At 51.9% G+C, this 8,454-nt stretch overlaps 1 long non-coding RNA gene across 1 annotated transcript in view; it reads right to left on the bottom strand.

Annotated features, from left to right (window-relative positions):
- Positions 1 to 2,486: 2,486 nt before the first annotated feature.
- LOC142257894 (uncharacterized) overlaps positions 2,487 to 8,454 on the bottom strand; it is a 33,182-nt gene continuing 27,214 nt past the window's right edge. The window contains exons 2-3 of the long non-coding RNA XR_012727672.1: positions 4,694 to 4,817; positions 2,487 to 3,042 (exon numbers count right to left, since the gene is read on the bottom strand). This is a non-coding gene — a long non-coding RNA (uncharacterized LOC142257894). The remainder of the gene's footprint in view (positions 3,043 to 4,693; positions 4,818 to 8,454) is intronic.

Below are 8,454 nucleotides of genomic sequence, written 5' to 3'. Positions count from 1 at the left end.
GGGTCCTTCCAGGAACTTCCAAACGGTCCCCCTCCAGACAGTCACCGCCGTTGCTGACCTTGCTGACCTGCCCTGCACTTAGCTGGACTCTTCAGGCTTGACACACTCCTTCTGTTCTGTCACCACTCTTGCTTTCCTCCTTTTCTCCTTTACTTTCACTAGCTGTTTACTTTAGCCCTGCCTGGGCTGAACTTGTTGTTTACTCAAGCTCGTCCCTGAGCTGACTGCACTCTTGCCCGCTCTGGGCTAATCTGCTGTTCACTCATTCATGTCCCTCACTGGACTCTACTCCAACATAGACTGCCTGGTTTCTCCCGCCTCCAGAACTGTGATCTCCTCGGTGGGCGGAGCCAACCGCCTGGCCCACCCCCTGGTGTGAATCATCAGTCTCTGGAGGAAGGCAACAAGGATTTCTGGTTCAGCTTAGTTGTGCCTACCTGGGATGTAGGGTGTGGTGGTGTGTGACCTGTGTCCCCTGGCTTGCCCAGGGCGACACATTCCCCCTTAGCAAAATGCAGACCGTCCGCGGGCTGCCGTCCTACACCGGTTTTATTTTTCTGCAAAAAGGGATAACAAAGTAAATAACACATAAATACATTTTCAATAACTCTTCCCAAAACGGGAGGCACATTTCTTTAACGTTGCATAACGGTTTACGGTTACGGTTTCCGCTCTCTCCCACCCAAGCAACCTGGCCCTGATGCTGCCCCTAAAGCCCAGGCAGCACCCCTTGACCCACAGTCCAGCACACGGTACCCGAGCGGGATCTGTCCTTCCCTCCAGAGGGTAGCCACCGGTTCCTTTGGTGGCTGGGCCCCAGCCTGCTCTGCTGAGGGCCCTCCCTCCAACCTGCCTCTCCGGAGGCGGCACTGCGGAAAACGGTAACGGTAAACAACATATTTACAAGCCACTAACGTTTGTGGTTGCCCTGCAAGTTCACGGGCTTGTCCATGGATAGTCCTCCATGCAAAAACTTTTAAACGGTCCCCACGGGGACAACAGTGCCGGCTCCGGCCGGTTCAATCACAAGCAAATCAGGTGAAACTTCGGTTAATCATCTCTTTCTTATCATTCTTTCAACTTTTCAACAAACAGGTGGTCCCAACGGGGACGGTGCTGCGGGCATCCGCTGCCCTACTCCAGTTGTGCAAGCTCTGGTGCCACTGCCAGGGGAGGGAGGTCTGCGCTCGCTCGGGCCTCCGGGCCCCTCCTTAATTTGGCGTCCAGCGCAAACCACCCCCGCTCCCCAAAGAACTGAGTGTACTGGACGATATCACCCGGCATCAGATTGCGGCCGGGATGCTCCTCAGGCAGGTGGGCATTCACATCCCGCCGGGCTACAAAAACTTCGGCCTCCAGGCCCGGCTCGTAGATGAACCCGTAGCCCCGGCGGACATCAAACCGCCTCACCTGCCCCACGTACAACGGTCCTCGGACACGGGAGGTTGCTTGCCGGAGATGCTCTTTCTCCCGGATCGCTCTGGCCACCAGTTCAGCCTTCTTTCGCTCCCTCTCGGTAATCTCCAGGCCCAGCTGTACCGGCTCCCTATCCCAATACGGCGCTGCTGCCAGCGCCGGCGCACGGGTCGGGCCCCGCGGGACATCCTGGACGTTGCCCACTGTCAGGAGTATGGGCGACAGGTCCCGCGGTGTCTTGGCCTTGGGCGCTGCCTTGCAACAACAACCCGGCGCTACCTCAGCCGAGGTGTGGGGGATGGGCATAGGGGCTTTCCGCTGCTGGGCCTTCGGCTCGGAGCGCGTCATCGGCTCCGGCTCGGGGGGTTTTTCAGGGGATGCCTCCGGTTTCTCCTTCGGCGTCTTCCACGGTAACACCTCCGGTGTGCCGTGGGCTCCGGCTACAGGTCGGCCCGCTTAGGCGGGGACGCTGGGTACTGCTACCGGTTGCGGTGGTAGCAGGCCTAGTGGCGGGGTCACGGCCTCCGGGACGGGTGGCGAGGGAGGCAACGGGGGGAGAGGGCTTGGACCGGGCCCCACAGCTGCGATGACCGGCCCTTCAAGGGCATCGGGACGTGGGTCACTCACCCTCCCTTTCTCCGCTTCCTCCTCGCGTCTCCACACGGTGGCTATAACGTCCGCCATGTCGGCCTCCCACTCCTCCATGAGGAGCTGCATCCTGACCTGCAGCCTTTGGTAGAGCTGCGCGGTTCAGATCTCCACCCACGCCGCGGTTCCAGGCGCGGGGGCTACGGTGTCGCGGGACGGCATCCACATGATGGCTTCTTCTTTTGTTTCCAGGAACGGTATGTTTGCAGAGTCCTGGCGTCCCTGCTTTTATAGCCGCAGCTACATGCGGCCAGCCGCCATCGCGTCCCCCTTAGCTCTTTTCGGCCCCTCCTCTCTCGGGGCGGGGTTTTGGCCTTCGCGCCTCTACTGCTCGAGAAGACGCTCGAGCGGGAACTTTTCGCGCCAAAGATGGCGGCTTCTGAAATTTTCCTGCCGGATACCTCCGGCGGTAACAAGGCGCACCTCTACCTGACGGCAGAGCGGTAAGATCCTGTTCGTGACGCCAAGTTGTCGCGGGCGGGGAGGAGGGTGTCAGCACACTACGCTCACCCCTTCTGCTCGGGTCTGGCGGCCGCTGCTCAGTGGTGGCTCGAGCTGTAGGCCGGATCCCGGGGGTTTCTCGAGCGGCACTCCTCGCCCGTGAGTGAAAGGGGTTTGTTGGGTGTGGGGATTGTTTATAGTCCGTGACGCCACCCACGGTTGTGGTGATTTCACCACCGCTGCTCAATACGGGGGTCCCGGGGATGGTGATGCGGAGCAGCCAGGTGTTGTGTTGCCCCTCCGTGGGTAGGGGTTGGTGATCCCGGGGCCCGGTGACGGTTTGGGAGGTGCACAGCCTGGTGGGTGCAGGGACGCGGGGGCAGCACTGTGCCTTGCGGCACTGTGGTACTCACTCAGCCTGAGACGTTGACACAGTTTGTCCGGTAAACCAAACGGCTGGTAAGACGGTCCCACGGACGGCTGCACTTGCTCTCCCGGTAGGTGACGGTGATGTCCCTCTTCCTTGCACCTTGTGTACTAAAAAACACCAAAAAACTGAGCTGTAACAAATGTTCAATAAACATGCAACATTACAAGCATGTGAATTGCAGCCTCAAGACTAGAAAAAAACCAAGGAGAAAAATTGTAGGAAAAATACCCTGACTATAAATAAATAAATTGCAAGTGCTTAATAACAGGGTACTTAGTATATACATTTTTGCAAAAAGGTAAGAAGCTGTCTCACCTCGTCACGGTGTACCCATCTGAGACAGTCCCTAACCTACTAAAGTTAAAAACATATTCTGTACCTGACTTGTGTCATGTCCAAACTTCAATATGAATGGTAAAGTGGTCAGCTGGGTCCCAGATTAAATACACAGCAAAAAGTGAGAAGCAGGTAATTGTTCAGCCTCAGTATCAGGAGGGCTGCACTCCCAACTTGCATTAAAGCAAGATAACAGACAAAAAAACACCAAAAAACTGAGCTGTAACAAATGTTCAATAAACATGCAACATTACAAGCATGTGAATTGCAGCCTCAAGACTAGAAAAAAACCAAGGAGAAACATTGTAGGAAAAATACCCTGACTATAAATAAATAAATTGCAAGTGCTTAATAACAGGGTACTTAGTATATACATTTTTGCAAAAAGGTAAGAAGCTGTCTCACCTCGTCACGGTGTACCCATCTGAGACAGTCCCTAACCTACTAAAGTTAAAAACATATTCTGTACCTGACTTGTGTCATGTCCAAACTTCAATATGAATGGTAAAGTGGTCAGCTGGGTCCCAGATTAAATACACAGAAAAAAGTGAGAAGCAGGTAATTGTTCAGCCTCAGTATCAGGAGGGCTGCACTCCCAACTTGCAATAAAGCAAGATAACAGACAAAAAAACACCAAAAAACTGAGCTGTAACAAATGTTCAATAAACATGCAACATTACAAGCATGTGAATTGCAGCCTCAAGACTAGAAAAAAACCAAGGAGAAAAATTGTAGGAAAAATACCCTGACTATAAATAAATAAATTGCAAGTGCTTAATAACAGGGTACTTAGTATATACATTTTTGCAAAAAGGTAAGAAGCTGTCTCACCTCGTCACGGTGTACCCATCTGAGACAGTCCCTAACCTACTAAAGTTAAAAACATATTCTGTACCTGACTTGTGTCATGTCCAAACTTCAATATGAATGGTAAAGTGGTCAGCTGGGTCCCAGATTAAATACACAGCAAAAAGTGAGAAGCAGGTAATTGTTCAGCCTCAGTATCAGGAGGGCTGCACCCCCAACTTGCATTAATGCAAGATAACAGACAAAAAAACACCAAAAAACTGAGCTGTAACAAATGTTCAATAAACATGCAACATTACAAGCATGTGAATTGCAGCCTCAAGACTAGAAAAAAACCAAGGAGAAAAATTGTAGGAAAAATACCCTGACTATAAATAAATAAATTGCAAGTGCTTAATAACAGGGTACTTAGTATATACATTTTTGCAAAAAGGTAAGAATACGCTCAATACGGGGGTCCCGGGGATGGTGATGCGGAGCAGCCAGGTGTTGTGTTGCCCCTCCGTGGGTAGGGGTCGGTGATCCCGGGGCCCGGTGACAGTTTGGGAGGTGCAGGGCCTGGTGGGCGCAGGGACGCGGGGGCAGCGCTGTGCCTTGCGGCACTGTGGTACTCACTCAGCCTGAGACGTTGACACAGTTTGTCCGGTAAACCAAACGGCTGGTAAGACGGTCCCACGGACGGCTGCACTTGCTCTCCCGGTAGGTGACGGTGATGTCCCTCTTCCTTGCACCTTGTGTACTAGTTGGTTGCGATGGGTCTCCACCGGTAACCCGCTCCCCGGGTTCAAGCTGGACCGGGGGAGCTCTACTCTTTGCCCGCAGGCGCTGGCCCTCAGAAACTGGTGCCCTGGCGGTGGCGGTGTCTCTGTTGTACAGGTTGGGCTGTTGCCTTCACTCGGGTCTTGGTTGTTGGGGGATCTACGTCCCCTTCACTGACGGATTCGGCAATTTACGGCGACTCCAAGCCTTGCCGGGGTCCGAGAGGCCCCTGCCCTGGTGCTGACTGTCCTTCGGAACACTGCTCCAGACCACCGGGCACACAGCCTATGGGGTCCTTCCAGGAACTTCCAAACGGTCCCCCTCCAGACAGTCACCGCCGTTGCTGACCTTGCTGACCTGCCCTGCACTTAGCTGGACTCTTCAGGCTTGACACACTCCTTCTGTTCTGTCACCACTCTTGCTTTCCTCCTTTTCTCCTTTACTTTCACTAGCTGTTTACTTTAGCCCTGCCTGGGCTGAACTTGTTGTTTACTCAAGCTCGTCCCTGAGCTGACTGCACTCTTGCCCTGCCCGGGGCTAATCTGCTGTTCACTCGTTCATGTCCCTCACTGGACTCTACTCCAACTCAGACTGCCTGGTTTCTCCCGCCTCCAGAACTGTGATCTCCTCGGTGGGCGGAGCCAACTGCCTGGCCCACCCCCTGGTGTGAATCATCAGTCTCTGGAGGAAGGCAACAAGGATTTCTGGTTCAGCTTAGATGTGCCTACCTGGGATGTAGGGTGTGGTGGTGTGTGACCTGTGTCCCCTGGCTTGCCCAGGGCGACACATATGCATAATTTCACACAGAGCATCAGTTCATCAGTTCTGGGCCATCAAAGCCTTATATATCTGTAGTATTAACCACTTTGTTCCTGGCAGTCAAGGATGCGTCATTCCACAGAGAGTGTCAGCTCCTGAATCTGGGCTATTGAGGCCCTATGTAGCTGTAGTATTACCCACTTTGTTCCTGGCAGTCAAGGATGCGTTAGGCATCATTCTGCAGAAAGCGTCAGTTCATGGATCCGATGTGCCGAGGCCCTATTTATCTATAGTATTACCCACTTTTTTCATGGCAGCTGAGGATGCATCAGGCGTCATTCCGCTGAGAGCATCAGTTCATGGAGCTGGGCCATCAAGGCTCCATGTGTCTATAGTATTATCTATTTAACTGTAGTATCACCCACTTTGTTCAAGCCAGCCAAGGATGAGCATGCATTATTCCACACAGAGCATCAGTTAATTGATCTGGGCCGTCAAGGCCCTATGTATCTGCAGTATTACTGACTTTGTTCATGGCAGCTGAGGATGCGTCAGCCATCATTCCACAGAGAGCGTCAGTTCATGGATCTGGGCCGTCAAGGCACTACGTATCTATAGTATTATCTATGTGTCTGTAGTACTACCGAGTTTGTTCCTGGCAGTCAAGGATGTGTCAGCCATCATTCCACAGATAGCGTCAGTTCATGGATCTGGGCCGTCAAAGCCCTATGTATCTATAGTATTACCAACTGTGTTCCTGGCAGCTGAGGGTACGTCAGGCGTCTTTTCGCAGATAGTATCAGTTCATAGACGTGGGCTTTCGAGGCCTTATGCATCTGTAGTACCACATTACCCACTTGGTGCCCGGCAGCTGAGGATGTTTCAGGCGTCATTCTGCACAAAGCATCAGTTCATGGATTCGAGAAGTCGACGCCTTATATATCTGTACTATTACCCACTTTGTTCCCGGCAGCTGAAGATACATCAGCCCATGGATGTGGGACGTCAAGGCCTTACATATCTTCAATATATTTGACATGTTTCTGGGCAGTCAAGGATGCCTCAGCCCATATAGAGCAGCAGCCCCTGGATCTCGTTGCTTAAGGTCTTATATATCTGTAATTTAATGTAAATGTTTCTGGGCAGACGAGGATGCCTCATAGACAGTGTCAGCTCTGGATCTGAGCTGTCAAGGCCTTACATATCTGCAGTATACTTCTATTGTTCCTGGCAGCTGCATATTCATTGTGTTCTGTGGAGTTATCTAATTAATGAGTAGAATGCCAGCTTCTGGTGACAATACACAATAATGATGCCGCCCATTCTATAAAGTCAATGCGTATCTCACCGACCTGTGCGGTGATCATACTGCAGGTTGTATTGGGATGTGCACCTCTGGCAGTGAATGGGTGCTGCACCTCCTACTCTCTGCTACGGCTCTTGCAAAGATAAATCACTATTTTCCATCTGGTTTGCTAACACTATTATAGACACCATTAACTTATCCATTAATGCTGTGGATGGATGACACAGCTCCTGCCGTAAAACAGAGACGAGCGCGTCTTACCAGTGCATAACACTTGTGAGTGGAAGGAGCTTGGTGCCCCGGCTCCCGGCTGCCTCGCTCTTCTTTGTATTGGCACGGTTGGTGGTGTGATGCCAATGACACTGAAGCCCGATGCTTCATGTAAATAGCCTCCCTGTCCTCGGAGGAACAGCAGAGCATGTGATTGACTTGTGTCATCAGTAACCCATTTTCTAGCTACAGTGAAGGGAATAAGTATTGGATCCCTTGCTGATTTTGTAAGTTTGCCCACTGACAAAGACATGAACAGTCTATAATTTTAAGGGTAAGTTAATGACTAAGTTTAACACTGAGAGATAGAATATCCAAAATATAATCCAGACAATCACATTGTATAAATTATATACATTTATTTGCATTTTGCAGAGAGAAATAAGTATTTGATCCCTTAAAAACCATTAAGAGTTCTGGCTCCTGCAGACAGACACTCCTAATCACCTCGTTCCCTGCATTACAGACAGCTCTAATGTCACCTGTACAAAGACTCCTGTCCACAGACTCCATTAATCAGTCAGACTCTAACCTCTACAACATGGGCGACCAAAGAGCTTTCTAAGGCGGGCTTGGCACGCTGCGACATCGCAAGCCGATGCTGCGATGCCGAGCACGATAGTCCCCGCCCCCGTCGCAGCTGCGATATCCTTGTGATAGCTGCCGTAGCGAACATTATCGCTACGGCAGCTTCACATGGACTCACCTGTCCTGGGACGTCGCTCTGGCCGGCGACCCGCCTCCTTATTAAGAGGGCGGGTCGTACGGCATCACTGCGACGTCACACGGCAGGCGGCCAATAGGAGTGGAGGGGCGGAGATGAGCGGAACGTAAACATCCCGCCCACCTCCTTCCTTCCGCATATCCTACGGGAGCCGCGGTGACGCCGGTAGGAGATGTTCCTCGCTCCTGCGGCTTCAAACACAGCGATGTGTGCTGCCGCAGGAACGAGGAACAACATCGGACCGTCGCGTCAGCGTAATCATGGATTATGCCGACGCTGCACCGATGATACGATTACCACGCTTTTGCGCTCGTTAATCGTATCATCTAGGATTTACACACTACGATGTCGCCTGCGATGCCGGATGTGCGTCACTTTCAATTTGACCCCACTGACATCGCACCTGCGATGTCGTAGTGTGCAAAGTACCCCTAAGGATGTCAGGGATGAGCTCATAGACCTGCACAAGGCTGGAATGGGCTACAAAACCATAAGTAAGAAGCTGGGTGAGAAGGAGAAACTGCTGGTGCAGTAGTAAGAAAATGGAAGAAATACAAA

Source organism: Anomaloglossus baeobatrachus, chromosome 12 (assembly GCF_048569485.1).
Source record: "Anomaloglossus baeobatrachus isolate aAnoBae1 chromosome 12, aAnoBae1.hap1, whole genome shotgun sequence".
Classification (NCBI taxonomy): Eukaryota; Metazoa; Chordata; class Amphibia; order Anura; family Aromobatidae; genus Anomaloglossus; species Anomaloglossus baeobatrachus.
This window is presented reverse-complemented; position numbering and strand designations above follow the sequence as displayed.